We start from the raw sequence: 19,767 nt of genomic DNA, 5'->3' as shown, positions 1-19,767 counted from the left end.
ATGTTTACTGTTTCCTATGAAATCAACTTGGTCCAGAACAGGGAGCTAGGAATACAACTTGGAACTTTCTGCCCCGTTTCACTTCACAAAAGGATATTGGCCAAAGTATTTTATCACTGGAAACAAATAAACAAACAAATAAACACCAAAAATCTCTGCTGCAATAATACAGTTCCCGTTGCATTGTTATATAACTTATATAAATATTACATAACTGGAATAGGCCACATGCCATGTCTAGTCTAATCCTCCATTAATCAATATCATGGGTGAATTTCTACCTCAGCACCATTTTACATCAGTGTCACCATATCCTTTGATTCCCCTAATATCGAGGAACCTACCAATCTCAGTTTCAACAACCTTAGTGATTGAGCTTGCACAGCCCTCTGGAAAGAGAATTCCAAAGATTTACCACCACTTGCGTGAAAAAATGTCTCCTCAGTCCTAAAAAGTGTAGAAACAAAGAACCACAGTTACAGGTTTATATCAAAGAAGGACACAAAGTGCTGCAGTAACCTAGTGGGTCATGCAGCATCTCCGGAGAAAAGTGATGGGTGATGTTTTGGGCCGGGATCATTCTTCAGACTGATGTATCCTTTATTCCATTACTGTGATCTTCATTCCTTAACCAAGGAAACCTTTAGTAGTCTGCCATTATCAGACCACTGAATGGCCCTCCCTAAACTAATGTTGAGATCCCGATCACCCAACCTCCCTCATTGCAGACCATGCACTTTTTTTTATCAACACTTTCTCTGCAACTGCAATGCTATTAAATCTGTAATACTATATTCTGCACCCTGATAATTTCTCTTTGCACTACTTGTTGTACTTGTTTATGGATTAATTGTACTCGTGTATAGAATCTTCTTATCGAGTCCACATCGCAATATTAGAAATTGTTCAGCCAGAGCTGAACATACTTCTCTGCATCTGCATACAATGGCGTATTGCAGTTCTTGTGCTTGTGCATAGTGTGGAAAGATTGGTGGAAGCAGGGCCACAACATGAACACTCTTTCCTTGACCCCATGTATAGAATGATCTCACTGGATGGTACGCAAACAAAGATAATCAAAGACTTGTCCCGCCCTGGTCATTCCTTCTTCTCCCCACTCCCGACAGACAGAAGATAGAGAAGATAGAAAGTATATTGCACCGCCAGGTTAAAGAGCAGTTCTTCCTCTCCGTTACCAGGTTTATGAATGGTTCTTCCATAAGCTAGGATACTGTCCAATAACCTCTAAGTTCATGTCTCAGGGAACCCCGGCATAAAAATTATGATATATCTTTATTAATCCCTTTCTTCCTCTTTCATAAAGTTCATAAAGGGCCTGTCCCACTTTCACGACCTAATTCACGACCTTTTTTACTCGTGGACATTTTTCATCAGGCTCGAAAAGCGCCCCAACCTACTTGATGCCACGAGTACCCACGACTTGTACCACGACCTCGTGATGACCATGCTGCGAGTACAAGTCAAGGGCAAACTCGACAGAGGTCGTGAATTAGGTTGTAAAAGTGGGACAGGCCCTTAAGGCAAACATCATATATTTTTCTGATAACTGGTTTAAGCAAAAAAAAACACGTTTTTCTCAAGTTTATTGACAATGCAAAAAAAAAAAAACTGAAATCAAACTGCTTGTTCAAAAAGAGGAGAGGAGAGGAGAGGAGAGGAGACAAATTTTTCATAAACTAACAAAATATACACAAATCAAATTCTCATAAACTAACAAAAATATACATAAACAAACAAGTTTTTAAAATTAATATAACATCCCTAAATGATGGGTAAAAATGACTAAATAATGTGGGTGAATGAGGGGCTGTACCTGCATGCCAGGAAATACAGACAGGACCGATGGAGACCGTGCATGCGTCTGTACTCGAGTGAGTCACTTGATGATACACAAATACGACAGGTACAGCTCCTGTCCGCTGACCACTAAAGGCTGTTTCACACTGGCCCCGTGTAGACGTAGCTAAATATGCTAAATATTATGAATATAAAATTACGAATATGAAATTAAACACAAAAATGACTCAAAAATGCATTTATGTACGATTAAAGGTAGACACAAAATGCTGGAGTAACTCAGCGGTTGAGGCAGCATCTTTGGAGAGAAGGAATGGGCGACGTTTTGGGTCAAGACCCTTCTTCAGACTGAAGTCAGGGAAGTGGGCGGGACAAAAAAATAAAAATAAAATAAAATAATAATATTTCTCTTGGAATCCTTAGCGACCTCGCAGAACCCAAGTGATCTGGGGAACCCCGGTTGAGAAACGCTGCTCTAATCTAACATCATTAGAAATATGTATAAATTAGTTAGTAGTTATGATTGAGTCAGAATATTTTCTTCTCTTTGTCTATTGATCAGCAAATAAATACAGATTTGAGAACAATATGTGAACGATATTGTCAGAGGAAGTCATTAAGAGGACAAGAAGGGATCCAGGTGATCACAAGCACCTTGGTCATTGACAAAGCTTCTGATGGCAATTCAGTATCTTTACTCAAGGTAGACAGGGAGATTTCTCAGTGATGAGAAATAATTTGACAAAATGATGCACGTAATCACAATCTCTCAGTACCGTGCACACAGCAGACAACTTTCACCACCGGATATGCGCATTCATTTCCTGTTTACACAAACTGTTTAAGGAATTGAGGGAAAATAATCAAGCATGGGTTTTTAAATAATTCACACATTTATCAGACTGAGAATGGTTAGCACTGAAGATTGGAATTTTTTGTCATTGGCACTGGATGTAATGTAATTATAGATTAATAGAGGCAACTAATCTGCTCCAGCGACATAAGGTTTGGAAGAATTCCTTGAATGTTAATTTTTCATTTTCAAATATCATTTGTTGGCAGTCACTTTGAATGCCAATTCCAGACAATGCCAGACATCAATTTGTTCTATACATTTTCATACCTCCAGCATCCCTCTCTCCTAATTCTCAGTCTGAAGAAGGATCTTAACCTGAAATGTCACTTCTTCCTTTTCTTCAGAGATGCTGCCTGTCCCGCTGAGTTACTCCAGCATTTTGTGTCAGTGTAAATCAACATCTGCAGTTCCTTTCTACACAGGCTAAACTATCATCTGTTTCCTATTGTGGACCTTTGGTTAGGTAAAGAATACAAGGCAGCACAGTGGCTCAACTGGCAGTGCCAGGGACCCAGATTTGATCGTGAACTCAGGTGCTGTCTGTGCATAGTTTGCATGTTCTCCCTGTGAATCCTGTAGGTTTGCTCCAGGCACTCCCATTTTCTCCCACATCCCTAAGAGGTCATAGTCATAGTCATACAGTGTGGAAACAGACCCTTCGGCCCAACTTTGCACACCGACCAACATGTCCTATCTACACTAGTCCCACCTGCCTGTCTTTGGCTCTATCGCTCGAAACCTGTCCTATCTATGTACCTGTCTAAATATTTCTTAAACATTGTGATAGTACCAACCTCAACTACCTCCTCCGGCAGGTCGTTCCATATACCCACCACCCTTTATGTGAAAAGTTACCCCTCAGATTCTCATTACCCCCTCACCTTAAACCTATGTCCTCTGGTTCTCAATTCCCCTACTCTGGACAAGAGACTTTGTGCATCTACCTGATCTATTCCCCTCTTGATTTTGTACACCTCTATAAGATCACCCCTCACCCTCCTGCATTCCATGGCATAGATTCCTAGCCTGCACAACCTCTCCCTATAGCTCAGGCCCTCAAGTCCTGGCAACATCTTTGTAAATCTTCTCTGCACCTGTTCCAGCTTGACAACATCTCTTTTATAACATGGTATCCAGAACTGAACGCAATACTCTAAATGCAACCTCACCAACGTCTTATATAACTTCAACATGACCTCCTAACCTCTATACTCAGGTGCTGGTTTGTAGCTTCATTGACCTCTGTAAATTGCTCCTAGTGTGTAGGGAGTGGATGAGAAAGTGGGATAACATGAATATATGCCCCCAATATGGGTTGCATTTGATTAGGCAAATGAAGAAACAGTGGGTAAACTTTTATGTCGCCCACCAGATTGGCGATCTGATGAAGGGAATTTCCTGCCTGATATAAAAGGAAGAACTTAAATTCTTCCAACAGCTTTCACAACTACAGGACATCCCAAAGCCCTTCACAGCAAATTAAGTACTTCTGAAGTGTTGTTCCTCTTTTAATGCAGAAAATGTGACAGCCAGTTTATGCACAGTAAGGTCCTGCAAATAGACTTCTGCAAAATGGAAATGCTTAAGGAATAGATTGTTATGAAGATGAAATTCTGCACTGACGATGAAAGAGAAAAACAATCGAATAGCCAAAATACCGTGACAAATTTTTCTTCCTTATTTTATGGATAGCTATAGGTCTACTTTAAAATCTAAAATAAATCCAAATGCACATGTACCCGGTGCATTTATTTTCATCTAATGAAATTATCACTGTGCTGGAAATTTAAGACGAGTATTCCAAAGGTACAATTGAAGAGAAATATTGACGAGCAATAAATTTATTTCTTAGTCGAGACGGTATAGTTGTACTGCCGACGTTACTGCTTTTGGTATTTTTATTAGTTTTAATAAAATAAGAGTAATCTCTACAATCAGATGACTGGTTGTGAAATTGATTTCATTGTTTCAATTTAGAAATAATGTTAACCTCTGATAAAATTGGTGATGTAGCACACAATATTGTCTTCAGATTCTCACTAACTGATATACCTGCTCTCTCTCTCCATCCCTCCCCTTTCCTAGTTCTGACTGACCCCCATGAGTATGTTATCTCTGTATGCTTCGTTGTCACCTTCTTCTAGCTAATAATGATCTATTCCACATTTTCCTTGACCTCATCCCCTTTGATGCCTCGTTTTCACACCTTGCACTTCCTTGTCTCTGTGTCTCCCTCTCCCCAGACTGAAGAAGGGTCTCGACCCAAAACATCACCCATTCCTTCGATCCAGAGATGCTGCCTGTCCCGCTGAGTTACTCCAGCATTTTGTGTCGATCTTCAGTGTAAACCAGAATCTGCAGTTCACGTTACCCAAGTGATGTAAATTGCTGTCTGATTCTTTATTTACTTTTGTTTGTACTCGTGGCTACATTGCAGCTTCTAATATTGGAAAGCTTATTTATTTGGTTTATTGGTTGCAACTCTGCAATACATGTGTATATCAAAGGTGGCGCAGTGGTGGCCTTACAGCACCAGAAACTTGGGTTCAATCTACGGGTGACGTCTGTACGGAGTTTTTACATTCTTCCTGTGACCACGTGGGTTTTCTCTGGGTGCTCCACTTTCCTCCCATGCTCCAAAGACGTGTAGGCTTATAGGGTAATTGGCTTTGGTATGATTGTAAATAGCCCCTAGTGTGCAGGATGGTGCTATTGTATGGGGTGATTGCTGGTCGGTGCGGACTTGGTGGGCTGTAGAGCCTGTTTCCGTACTGTATCTCTAAAAAAAAGAAAATGATTTTAAAGATATATCATTAGTATGTGAGAGTTTCCTCCACTGATTGAGAGTAGGATTCCAACCCTACTCCATTAACTAGTTTAATATATATTTACATTATAAATATGTACAAATTTAACTTTTACAAAGTAGACAAACTAGTAAACAAACTACTCATACTCATCAGAAATACCATTGTGCAGATACCTTCAATATACCTCAGTCAAGATCTACAATTCGACTATTTAAGAGATAAAGGCAGAAAATGTTACAAATGCGAAATGTTTTATAATTGGTTTTAAATATTTTTTTTTTCTTTTGGAAGAATAGAACAGATTGTGTCTTATAAAATAAACAGAAAATAAATGGCAACTTTGACCTGTTTTATTTTTCAATGCTTTTAGAGGGTTAAACTTCAGAGGATCAGTGTCAGCAGTGATTACTGCAAAAGGACTGGGTGGTATACCTTGCAGCAAGAGCTGTCTTGTCTCTTGGTTACTTAAGACTCATTGCTTCAGGCAAATCTAAACTCCAATAAGCTCACCGTTGTTTTAAAACACAATAAATATAATTAGAGAAGCACCGTACCAAAAAGGTTCTGTGGATGACTTCACATTTTGCGGAATATTCTTTGTTTAGTGTTAGCAAATTTGCAATGACAGAATACTCGGAGAGCAGCCAGAGGCACAAGAATGCAGATGCTGGCATCATTTTTTAACTCAGTAAGTAGCTGCTCTGCCATTTAATTCATTGATGTGGCCCCAGTGCGATGCCTTTAGCAACCATTGAACTGATTATTGTTAAGAATGTATTAGCTTTTGAAAATAAAATCTGAAGCAAGCCAAACACAACTCATTGACAATCTGAAGAAGGGTCCCGACCCGAAACATTGCCTATCCACGTTCTTCAGAGATGCTGCCTGGCCAGCTGAATAACTCCAGCACTTTGTGCTTTACAGTGCGAGGAAGGGACCTGAACCGAAAACATCACTTTGTCTACCTCCTCCAGAGATGCTGTCTGACCCACTGAATTACTCCAGCATTGTGTTTTATTCATTGCTAAAACATAGGCAAAGTCATAGAAAATAACCAATCCATTATATGCAGCTTATTCATGTATTTGCAAACATGAACTATCATCTGTTTTGCACCAAAATTCTCTTAGTCATGGATTTCTGAGTTTGTAAAGCCCCAATCCCACAATAAGAGTTTACCCAAGAGCTCTCCCGAGTTAAAAAAAAAAATCAAACTTGTGGTACTTCATCACGAGTATTTTTTTACTCTTGGAAATTTTTCACACCGTTGAACAAACTTCACGAGTTTCCGCGTTTCCAGAGTACCTGTTGTTAGCATTACGAGCCGCTACGAGACATCCATGAGCTCCGACGTACATTCTACGTACTTACCACGAGTTTGATTTAATTCACATGTTTAATCGATAATGTTCTATTATTAATGTTTAATGTTTTATGTGTCATTCTTAATTGTCACTGTATGTCATGTTGTCACTTGCAAGCAGAGCACCAAGGCAAATTTCTTGTATGTCAACATACTTGGCCAATAAACTTATTCAGTCATTCATTCATTTGTTTGTGCACCATTAAACAAGCATTCCATGAAGCTTTGGATGAGATGGAGTGCACTTTGTCCCAGCTACCAGACAAGCACTAAATGTTGTAAGGTAAATAGAAGAAGCTGATTATTTTAGAAGAAGATACAAAGATAATGAGATGGATATAAAGTGATGAGGGTTGAACATTAGGGAGACACGATGAAAGACCATGGCACTTCAAGATTGGTGGTGATCTGGTATTTGTGTGTAGGGTTCTGGAAGCAGCGTTGGAGTCAATCAGCATCTTTAGACGTGAATTAGTTGGGCATTTGAAAGGAAGTAAATTTCAGGAATTTAGGAAAGAGCAAGGAAATGATATTGGAGTCTACTGGAGTATAGACATAGAAACAAGAAACACTTTTAGATGCTGATTTACCAAGGAAAGATACAAAACATTTGGACTAACTGAGCAGATCAGGCAGCATCCCTGGTGAACATGGATTAGTGATGATTCAGGTCAGAAGATTTCTTCAGGCTGAATCAATCAGGTGCACAAATTCATGAGAGGAATAGATTGGGTAAACACACAAAGTCTCTTGCCCAGACTAGGGGAACCGAGAACCAGAGGACATGGGCTACAGGTGAGGGGGGAAAGATTTAATAGGAACCCGAGGGGTAACTTTCTTTACACAAAGGGTCATGGGTGTATTGAATGAGATTCCAGGGGAGGTAATTGAGGCAGGAACTATCGCAACATCGAAGAAACATTGGGACAGGTATATGGATAGGATAGGTTTGGAGAGATATGGGCCAAATGCAGGCAGCTGGGGTTAGTATAGATGGGACTTTGGTCAGTGTGGGCAAGTTGGGCCGAAGGACCTGTTTCTATGGTGTATGACTCAATGACCCAAAACATCACATTTCCATGTTCTTCAGAAAGGCTGCCTGACCCATTGAGTTACCCCAGCATATTGTGTCTTTTCTATTGAAGTCCAGTCTGAACTCAATATCTTCTGTATTGTAACAAATCAATGATCTTACGATAAACTTTTTCATGTTGCCACTTACTTAACCTCCACCGATACCTTATTCTGTGGCCAAGCTCATGTGCCGTTAAACTTCTGTGATTCAGGATGAAACATTGTCCTGCATTAAAAGCAGTATCTAATTGTGGTCATTTTTGTTCCATGGATCCCACAGTAACTTAGACAATTTGTCACAGGTATCTCCAGAGCAATTAAAACCTATCATACAAGATTGGGTTTATGGGTGCAACCTCAGTGGAAGCATCTTTAAGCAACAATGTACTATTCTGAAGCTGAGGAGAGCCAGGTATTGAGAATACAGTCACAGAGGGGGTCACAGCTTAAGGATAAGGGGGAAATCCGTTAAAACTGAGATGAGAAGAACTTTTTTCACACAGAGAGTGGTGAATCTCTGGAACTCTCTGCCACAGAAGGTAGTCGAGGCCAGTTCATTGGCTATATTTAAGAGGGAGTTAGATGTGACCCTTGTGGCTAAAGGGATCAGGGGGTTTGGAGAGAAGGCAGGTACAGGATACTGAGTTGGATGATCAGCTATCATATTGCATGGCGGTGCAGGCTCGAAGGGCCGAATGTCCTACTCCTGCACCTAATTTCTATGTTTCTATGTTTCTAATATAGGTTGTGATGTCATGTTACAATTGTACAAGACTTGGTGAGGCCACATTTGGAGTATTGTTTTCAGTTTTGGTCACCCTGCTGTAGGAAATGTGTTGTTAAACTGGAAAGAGTGCAGAGAAGATTTACAAAGGTGTTGCCAATTCTTGATGGGTTGAGCTATGGGGAGAGGTTGGATAGGCAAGCACTTTATTCCTTGGAGCACAAGGAGGATGAGAGGTGATCTTATGGAGGTGTACAAGATCGTGAGGGAATAGATAGGGTAAATGTACAGAGTCTTCTACCCAGAGTAGGGAAATCAAGAACCAGGTTTAAGGTGAGAGAGGAAAGATTTAATTGGAACTCGAGGAGCAACTTTTTCACACAGGGTATATGCAACGAGTGCCAGAGGTGGTAGCTGAAGCAGGTATAATAACAACATTTAAAGACATTCGGATAGGTACATGGATAGGTAAGGTTTAGAGGGATATGGGTTAAATGTGGGCAGGCGGGACTAGTGTAGATGGAGCATCTGAGTCAGCATGGACAAGTTGGGTTGTAAGGCCTGGTCCCATGCCGTATGATTCTATGAGAGATTGCCAACACAGGCCATTGATACATTTGTCGTCATCTATCGTATGATTGTGTAGAGCATTTTCACGGATGCCAGTTTTAAGAAAAATAGGGTAGCAAATATAGATTTTAGTCAACTTACATCAGGGATATTTTTGTAGTCTATCCACTAAATATTGCATCAGAAGCTATTATAACATCAAACAACTGCTGACATCAGAAGCAGTAGGAACACATTACAATTTAGAAAGTCTCAGTACACAATAGAAAAGAAAATGCCCCCAAAAACCTGCCCATGAGCAACTGAGGGAAGAATGTTCAGTGCTGTATCTCAGAATATAAACATCGCTGTGATGTATTTAATAATGGATACCACATCCTGTTTGCGAGCAGACATGCTGAAGTTGTTTCTCAACAGCGAACATGATCCTAGTGAAATGTGAGCTGTACCCTGTAGGAAAGCATGTCGGGGCATGGTGAAGCAGCAATGTCTAGAATAGCTCTAAATGACTGTTATGCAACCTATCTTATTACATTTGAATGACTTATCCTGGGTCATGCTTCAATCCTTTTTGCACTGGGTTGGTTGCCATAAACATTTCATGGCAGTTTAGATGAGATAGGGGTCCACTTTCTCTCCAGCTTCCAAACAAGCATGGTAGAGTAGGGTCTTAAGTTAGGGGTGTTGAGATGCCTGGAAACATAAATAACTGAAGTTAAAAGCTGTTTGCAGCAGCACAGAAGTGGAAAACAGATGCATCTGATCATAGATATAAAAATAAATCATAGGCGGTTTCCCAGACACTGCTATTTGTTTATGTTTCAAATAACTATCATACTGTATTCCTCTGATATGACCTGCCACAAATTACCCTCAAGAAAAATGTAATCAAACGCAAAATAATCGGGGATCCATCAAGTGGAAATTCAGCTTCCAATCTTTATTCCACCCCCTATTTCTCAAAAGCTTAAATCATTGAATACTCTTTAGGTGCTCAAGACAAATGCAAAATACTTTGTAGTCCATATAATAGCAGAATGCAACAGGCAATTTGTGTACTGAAAGATCCCAGAAAATACATTGTTTCAGGCCGTTTTACTGATGGGAAAACGTCATAGTCATACTGCATGGAAACAAGCCTATCGGTCCAACTTGCCGACATCAACCAACATGTTCAATGATGTTCATTTCAACTTTAATGTTCAAGATTCAAGATTCAATTTAATTGTCATTTGGACCCCTTGAGGTCCAAACGAAATGCCGTTTCTGCAACCATACATTACAAACCAATAGACCCAAGACACAACATAATTTACATAAACATCCATCACATCGCTGGGATGGAAGGCCAAAAAAACTTGATGTCAGAGTCAAAGTCAAAGCCCCCGGCTGGCGATGGCGATTGTCCCGCGGCCATTAAAGCCACGCCGGGTGGTGCGAGGTCGCACACCGGGTCTTGGTGTTAGAGCCCCCGGCGTGTGCTCGCAGAGTCCCGCGGCCATTCCAAGCCGTGCGGGGCGGTGCTGTAAGGCCCCGCTCCAGGAGCTCTTCGACCCCGCAACTCGGGCGGGAGAAGTCGCCGTTGCGAGAGCCCTGAAAAGCGATCAGGGACCCTCCAGGGACCCGCGGGCATCCAGTGCCGCCATCTACCAGACCCGCAGTTGCAGCCTCCGAATCTCCGGAGGTCGGGCCGCAGTAGCAGCAGCGCTCCACCACCGCTCCACCCGCTCCGGACTCGGCCAGCTCCGCGACGGTGAGGTGAGTCGTCGGCACCAGAGTCCCCGGTTTTCTCCTGTTGGAGGCCGCTCCTCGTTGCAGCCCCAACGACAACGGAGACCCTACAAAGAAAAGGTCGGGTCTCCGTGCAGGGAGAGATTTAAAAGTTACCCCCTCCCTCCCACCCCACCCCCCCACACACACACCCCAACAAAAAATAAAAAAGAATAGAGTCCTAGCCTGCTCAACCTTTCCCCATAGCTCAAGTCCTTGAGTCCTGGCAACATCCTGGGAAATCTTCTCTGCACCTTTTCCAGCTCCGGAGCAGCAGCTTAGTCAGATCTTTGTGGAACGTGCCCTGATCCTCTTCTATTTCTGCCATGCGTCCCGGAGGGGAGGCAACATGTCTGTTTACCGTCCCATCTGAAACTCAGCACTTGTTGCAGTAAAGCACTCTTTCATTACTTTACAGGCTTCCTGCTCCAACTGTGACAAGGTATCTTCAAATGTAACATTAAAGAAAATCGAGACATAAAGAACTGCAGGAGCTGATTTTTTAATTTAAAAACACAAAATGCTGGAATAGCTCAACAGGTCAGGTGAACTCCGGGGATTTATTCTCCTCGCCCCGGTGATTGACAGCGGGTGCCGGAGGGAGCTTTACCTTCATGGTGGCTGACAGGTGAGAAGACCAATCTGCTGATCTCATTATTTTTTAAATCTTCATAACATTTTTAATATTCCTCTGATCCAAACAAAACTTGGTGAGCTTGGAGTAGAGGAGAACGATAAGTAAGGGGACGAAAAAATCCTAGCGATGTAGGGTACCGTTTTTGCACAAATTTAAAAACAACACAAACCGGAAGAAGACATGATGAGAGTTTTAGTATAGTGGAGATAGATAAATAGATTCTTGATTAGTACGGGTGTCAGGGGTTCTTGGGAGAAGGCAGGAGAATGGGCTTTGAAGGGAGAGATAGATCAGCCATGATAGAATGGCAGAGTAGAATTGATGGGCCGAATAGCCTAATTCTGCTCCTATAACTTGGGAACTTATGAAGTGGATGCCCAAACAGGTAGGGCACAGGGAGAGAAAATAAAGAGTGGAGGATATATGTTGGTTAACCTATAATTGGAGAATTCAATGTTCATACCATTAGATTGCAAGCTACCCCCAGCAGAATATGAGGTGTTGTTCCTCCAATAGGCAATGGTGGAGTCATAGGACTGAAAGGTCAGTAGGGGAATGGGAAGCGGAGTTCAAATGGCCAACAACTGGTGGATCCTAAACCTAAACTTATTCAGCACCATTGGCGGACCAAGCGCAATGTGTGGCAAAATCAAACTATTAAATAGGGCTTGCTTGTATGAAACACCAGGAAGCATATCTTACATTCTGCAATGTTTGTGACTTGATAACATGGGATCGAGTCTTTGTGTAGACTTTGATCAAGTCTGCATGAGACTTTCTTTCTAATAGTTTGTCGAACAAACTGCACATCGACAGCACCCGAGGTCAGGATCGAACCCAGTTCTCTGGCACTGTGACGCAGCAGTTCTACCTGATGCACCACGGTGCCGCCTGCTGTCCTCTGCTGGGATCAAATGAATCCATAAAATTTCAATTAATTTGATCGTCAGCACATAAAACGTAGAAAACAACAGAATAAAAATCACTGTACTCTGACAGAAATAGAGCACAGAATTCCACCACTAGAAATTGGTTGCAACAAGGAGGACATTTTTCCAAATTTAAAACGAATCCAGACGGTCCCATTCTTCCATTCTTACCCAAGAAACCCACAAAAACGACCCTTTCAGAAATTAATCCAACACCCTTTTGAATGCGACCATTAAATGTGTAAACATTATTCTTCCCATCAGTGCATTTCTTATCTTAACCACTAAACTGGTGGACAAATTATTCCTCAAGCTACTTCTGCTTTTTTTTTTTTAGCTGACCACTTTCATTTTATGTCCTTTCTCATCAGTGTGAACAGTTCCTCACAATCTTTTGTTTCTCTGAATCAACTCAGCTGGTCAACTCGTATGCTGCTCGACCCACTGAGCAATTCCAACATTTCGCCAACTGAGCATTCCTGACCTGACACATTTCCTTTCACAAATGCTGCCTGACCCACAAAGTTACTCGAGCACTTGGTGTTTAACTCAAGATTCCAGCATCCCTGTATCTCTGGCATTTTCTGGGTTTTCATCAGATGACTTTTACATTACTTTTAGGGCAGCACAGTGGTTGAGTTGCTGCTTTACAGTGCCAGAGATAAAGGTTCATAGAGTCATTGAGTCAGAGTCAGAGAGTGATACAGTGTGGAAACAGACCCTTCAGCCCAACTTGCCCACACTGGTCACATGTTCCCATCTACCTGTGCTTGGTTCATATCCCTCCAAACCTGAGCTATCCATGTACCTGTCTAACAGTTTCTTAAATGTTAGGATAGTCCTTGCTTCCACTCCCCCCTCTGGCAGCTTGTTCCATACACCCACCACCCATTGTGTGAAAAGGTTACCCCTCAGATTCCTATTAAATCTTTCCCCCTTCACCTTGAACCCATCTCCTCTGGTCCTCGATTCCCTGACACTGGACAAGAGAGTCTGTGCATCTTCCCGATCTATTCCTCTCATGATTTTATACACCTCAATAAGATCACCCCTCATCCTCCTGCGCTCCAAGGAATAGAGACCCTGCCTACTCAGCCTCTCCCTCTAGCTCACACCTTCTAGTCCTAGCAACATCCTCTTAAATCTTCTCTGAAACCTTTCAAGCTTGACAATATCATTTATTGTTCAATTCTGCCCATGGGTGCTGTCCGTGCAGAGTTTAGAAACATAGAAATTAGGTGCAGGAGTAGGCCATTCGGCCCTTCGAGCCTGCACCGTCATTCAATATGATCATGGCTGATCATCCAACTCAGTATTCCATACCTGCCTTCTCTCCATACCCCCTAATCCCCTTAGCCACAAGGGCCACATCTAACTCCTTCTTAAATATAGCCAATGAACTGGCCTCAACTACCCTCTGTGGCAGAGAGTTCCAGAGATTCACCACTCTGTGTGTGAAAAAGTTCTTCTCATCTCGGTTTTAAAGGATTTCCCCCTTATCCTTAAGCTGTGACCCCTTGTCCTGGACTTCCCTAACATCGGGAACAATCTTCCTGCATCTAGCCTGTCCAACCCTTTAAGTTTATATGTTCTCTCTATGAATCCGTGGTTTTTGTCCAGGTGCTCCGGTTTCCTCCCACACACCAAAGATGTGCAGGTTTGGAGGTTAATAGCTTCGGTAAATTGTCCCTAGTGTGTAGGATAGAACTGGCGTTCGGGGATTGCTGATTGGCGCAGACTTGGTGATCCGTAGGGCCTGATTACATGATGTATCTCTGAAGAAAACTAAACTAAGTTTAATTCGTGTACCAGTTACTCGTTTCCTGTCTTTTGAATAAAAGCCCAATTGGAATGCATTGTCTGTCATTCATTATTTATCAGATAAAATCGAGAATTCAGATGTTATTGGCCCACCTCCCACTTTACAGCCAAGTGGCAGAAGCTTCATCAAAAAGATTTGTAGTGATTCAAAGAAGTCCCTTACTATAACTTTATTTACAGATGCTGCCCGACCTGCTGCGTTCCTCTTGCAATTTGATTTTTACTGGATTCCAGCATCTACAGTCTCCTGTGCCTCCACTTTTTGCTTTCTTTGTGGATTGGTATTAAATGGTCACCTTGCCAGTGGTGCTCACAACTCAAAGAAAATAATAATACAAAAATATACTTCATTTTCAGCAGCTTTGCATCTGCTAAGTTTAAAGCAAATCAGAAGCTTTGGAAAGATAGTCCATGGATTAGTTTTAGAGATAGTGCGGAAACAGGCCCTTCGGCCCACCAAGTCCGTGCTGACCTGCGTTCCCCGCATATTAACACTATCCTACACACACTAGGGACAATTTTTTACACTTATCAAACCAATTTACCTACAAACCTGTACATCTTTGGGGCGTGGGAAGAAACCAAAGATCTCGGAGAAAACCCACGCAGGTCACAGGGAGAATGCACAACCTCCTTACAGACAGCACCCGTAACCATGATCGGACCCGGGTCTCTGTCGCTGAAAACAATGTAAGGAAGCAACTCCAATGCTGTGCCACTGTGCCACCCTAATTACTACTTACTACACAAGCAAGGGTTACAATCCACAGCAAAATAAGCATTTACCACTCACCATCACAAATGCAACTTCAATGGCTAAGGAAATACTGACATCAAAATGCATCCTGAAATTATATCAGGCCATGACGTGTTAAAACATTTTGGCACAAAGTCAATGTTATAATTTCCACAGTGCTGTACATTCATTTACTACCAGTAGTAAAATGGTTGAGATTATTCTGATGTCGTACTCTAATAACAGGAAATGAGCCAGTTCATCTTTTCATTTGAATCCAGCAGACAATGCCTTTAGTAATAAAGGTTAAATTTAAATGGAACCATAACCAAAACCACAAGAAAGCCCAATGTTCAACTCCAAAGTGCAAACTGCATAAAATAATAAAGGAATTCACAAGAAATAAACTTGACAAGAAAAGTGCTATATTTTGCTGAACTGCCTGGATAATTATCACCTCATACATTGATGGACGTGGTAAGAAGATTGCACAAAACATGATTGGATGAAAGGAATGCGTAATGAAAAAATTGCCAGCAAAGGAAATAGCTAATATGTCATGAAAATGTCAAATGTAGATTATAAGGAAGGTAAGTTTATTGTAATGGAAACCCTATGATCAAATGACATCTGGTTCTCCAAACCAATGCTTTTTACATTATCATGGAGCCTGCACTGCACAGAGATGTGTTTTGCAACCTGCACTTGTTTAAAAACATATATAAAACCATATATTTTCGCTAAAAGTCAATCAACATAATTTTGATTCTAAAGGTTCCTTTGATTTTGGAGTCAGGTTGCATGTACGAGGTAGTGCAGCATCAGGGAAACAGGAAGGCACCTGGGGTGGTGATGACATGCTCTCTTGCTAGCTTAGTTTAGTTTACAGCGTGGAAACAAGCCATTCGGCCCTCCGGGTCCCCACTGACCAGCGATCCCTGCACACTAGCACTATCCTACACACTAGGGACAATTTACAATTTTGTTTAACAAAGCCAAATTAACCTACTCACCTGTATGTCTTCGGAGCATGGGAGGAAACCGGAGCACCCAGGGAAAAGCCAAGCAGTCACAGTGAGAACATAAAATATTCCGTACAGACCGCACCCGTAGTCAGGATCGAACCTGTGTCTCTCTGGTGCTTAAGGCAGCAATTCTACCGCTGCGTCACCGTGCCGCACACATGGGGGACATTCTAACTCGGATGTCCATTTACTGCAGACGTAGGCCCAATAGATATTGCATCAACATTGTGGACTAATGTTTATCATGCATTGAATATCTGAGCACTCAACAGGTGAAACGTTTGGGAAATCACCTCCATTGCATTGTTACAAAGATGTATTTTGCAAATTGTTGAGGGAACATTTTCAACTGGATGACACAATGATAAAGCAGCAAATTCTGCAAATGCAATATCTTTGCCTTTTAAATAAATAAGATTCACTCTGCTAAATTGTTTCCTAGATGGTTTAAGTTTAGTTGTATTATTGCCATGGCACAGTGGCACAGTGGTACAGTTGCTGCCTTAACAGCACCAGAGACCCGGGATCAATCCTGTCTACGGATGCTGCCTGTACAGGGTTTGTACATTCTCCCTGTGACCACGTGGGTTTTCTCTGGGTGCTCGTTTCCTCTCACATTCTAAAGACGGCAGGTTTGTAGGGTAATTGGCTTTTCTAAATTGTCCCTAGTATGCAGGATAGAAGCTGTTCCAGAGTTCCACAATCCCTCCTCCCCATTTCCCCTTTCCCTGCTCCCTTCCAACTTTTGTTTAGTTCAGTTTAGTTTGGAGATACAGCATGGAAATAGGCCCTTCAGCCAACCAAGTCTGTGCTGACTAGCAATCCCCATAACGCTAGCACACACTAAACATGAGAGAGAATTTACAATTTTTACCAAAGCCAATTAACCTAAAAACCTACAACTTCTTTGGGATGTGGGAGGAAACCAGAGCACACAGCGAAAATCCTTGCAGTCACAGGGACAACGTAAAAACTGCACACGGACAGCACCTATAGTCAGGATGGAACCCGGTTCTCTGTTGCTGTAAGGCAGCAACGCCACCGCTACGCCTCCATGCCACCTTTCCACTGGCTTCACATTGTGTGTCTCCTCTCTCCTCATCTCTCAGTCTTTTGTCCTCTTTTCACTTTATCTTTTGTCCAACCATCTGCCAATCAAAACCACTCTCACCTATAACCACCTATCAGTTACCACCTATCCCCCCCCTCCCACTTTTCCAGTTTTCTTTTCCCTACTACAATCGGTCTGAAAAAGGGCCACTATCCATGTTCTCCAAAGATGCTGCCTGACCCACTGAGTTAATCCAATACTATCTTTTATTTGTACATCAGCATCTGCAATCCACCTGTCTACATTGTTCTCATTGACAGGTTTAGAGGGATATGGGGCAAACACAGGCAGGTGAAACTAGCATAGATGAGACGGGTTGGGCGGTGTGGACAAGTTGGGCCGAAGAGCCTGTTTCCGTGCTGTGTGACTATGACTACATGACTCTAATCAGATGAAACGCCACTAGTCATGATTCATCAAGCATGTCAATTGTGGTAAAGAAATCAAGGATCAGTTAATCATTCTCTGACTCGCTATCATATGTCTATATTGCAGCACCTGCTGCAATATATTACCACCAGGCAGTAGTGACTCTGCAAATGCTTCTACTATTGTAAACTCATCAATACAGATTTGGAAAAACATGCAGCAATTTGCCCATTTGTGTCTGTGATTGTAAAAAAAAAATCTACCCACCCTGACTGCAATCTGGTGGTGGATCTGCAGCCCAGTTAGTCATGGCATTTCAAGTACACTCCCAGGTATTTACAGTGCCCTCCATAATGTTTGGGCCAAATACCCATAATTTATTTATTTGCCTCTGGACTCCACAATTTGAGATTTGTGATAGAAAATATCACATGTGGTTAAAGAGAGCATTGTCAGATTTTAATAAAGGGCATGTTTATACATTTTGGTTTCACCATGTAGAAATTACAGCAGTGTTTAAACATAGAGCCCCCATTTCAGGGCACTATATTGTTTGGGCCGCAGCAATGTCATGTCAATGAAAGTAGCCATGTTTAGTATTTTGCTGCATATCCTTTGCATGCAAAGACTGCTTGAAGTCTGCGATTCATGGAGATCACCAGTTGCTGGGTGTCTTCTTTAGTAATGCTATGCCAGGCCTGTATTGCAGTCATCTTTAGCTTATGCGTGTTTTGGGGGCTAGTCCCCTTCAGTTTTCTCTTCAGCATATAAGAGGCATGCTCAATTGGGTTCAGATCGGGTGATTAACTTGGCCACTCAAGAATTGACCATATTTTAGCTTTGAAAAACTTCTTTGTTACTTAAGCAGTATTACTTACTTACTGCCTATTTTGCCTCCTGGCATGTAGGGCAGCAACGAAGGTCCTCCACTCCTGATACGCCCAGTAGTGTTGATTCCTTCAGTTGCTGTTTCCGTAACATATTTGTTTTACAAGACAGGGTTGTTAGCCTTGTGCTCAACCTCCAACCTGGAGGACCAATGGATCGCTCTTCATCTCGCCTCTACCCTTCGACCTCTCCAGCATGGGAGACCTTAACAGGAGACGAATCTCCTGCTGGCATAGCTCTAGGGGTCACTGAGACACACAAGCTCCCTGACCATGACAAGGTTGCTATCCAACGGGGAGAAGTATGTTTAGCAGTATGTTTGGGATCATTGCCTTGCTGTAGGATGAATCACCGGTCAATGAGCTTTGAGGCATTTGTTTGAACTTGAGCAGATAGGATGTGTCTATACACTTCAGAATTCATTATGCTACTACCATCAGCAGTTGTATCATCAATGAAGATAAATGAGCCAGTACCTTCAGCAGCCATACATGCCCAGGCCATAACACCCCCACCACCGTGTTTCACAGATGAGGTGGTATGTTTTGAATCTTAGGTAGTTCCTTCTCTCCTCTATACGTTGCTCTTGCCATCATTCTGGTAAGTTAATCTTCATCTCATCTGTCCACAAGACTTTTTTTCCAGGACTGTGGTTGCTCTTTTAAGTACTTCTTGGCAAACTGTAAACTGGCCATCCTATTTTTGCAGCTAACCAGTTGTTTGCATCTTGCAGTGTAGCCTCTGTATTTCTGTTTATGAAGTCTCCCAGCCCCTTTGCGATTAGTAAGCTCACCACTGCTCTCTTTCTTCTTAATGATGTTCCAAACAGTTGATTTTGGTAAGCCTAAGGTTTTGCTGATATCTCTAACAGTTTTATTCTTATTTCTCAGTCGAATAATGGCTTCTTTGACTTTCATTGGCACAACTCTGGTCCTCTTGTTGATAATCAGCAATAAAAGTTTCCAAAGGCGATGGAAAGACTTGGTGCTGAGAGCTCTCTTATACCTGCATTAAGGAGGCAATTAAACACACCTGAGCAATTACAAACACCTGTGAAGCCATGTGTCCCAAACATTATGGTGCCCTGAAATGGGGGGACTATGTATAAACACAGTAGTAATTTCTACATGGTGAAACCAAAATGTATAAAAATGGCCTTTAATAAAATCTAACAATGTGCACTTTAACCATATGTGATTTTTTACATTATAAATCTCAAATTGTGGAGTACAGAGGCAAATAAATAAACAATGGGTTTTTGTCCCA

The sequence above is a fragment of the Leucoraja erinacea genome, chromosome 8 (assembly GCF_028641065.1).
Source record: "Leucoraja erinacea ecotype New England chromosome 8, Leri_hhj_1, whole genome shotgun sequence".
NCBI classification, from domain to species: Eukaryota; Metazoa; Chordata; class Chondrichthyes; order Rajiformes; family Rajidae; genus Leucoraja; species Leucoraja erinaceus.
Note: the sequence above shows the minus strand (reverse complement) of the source record.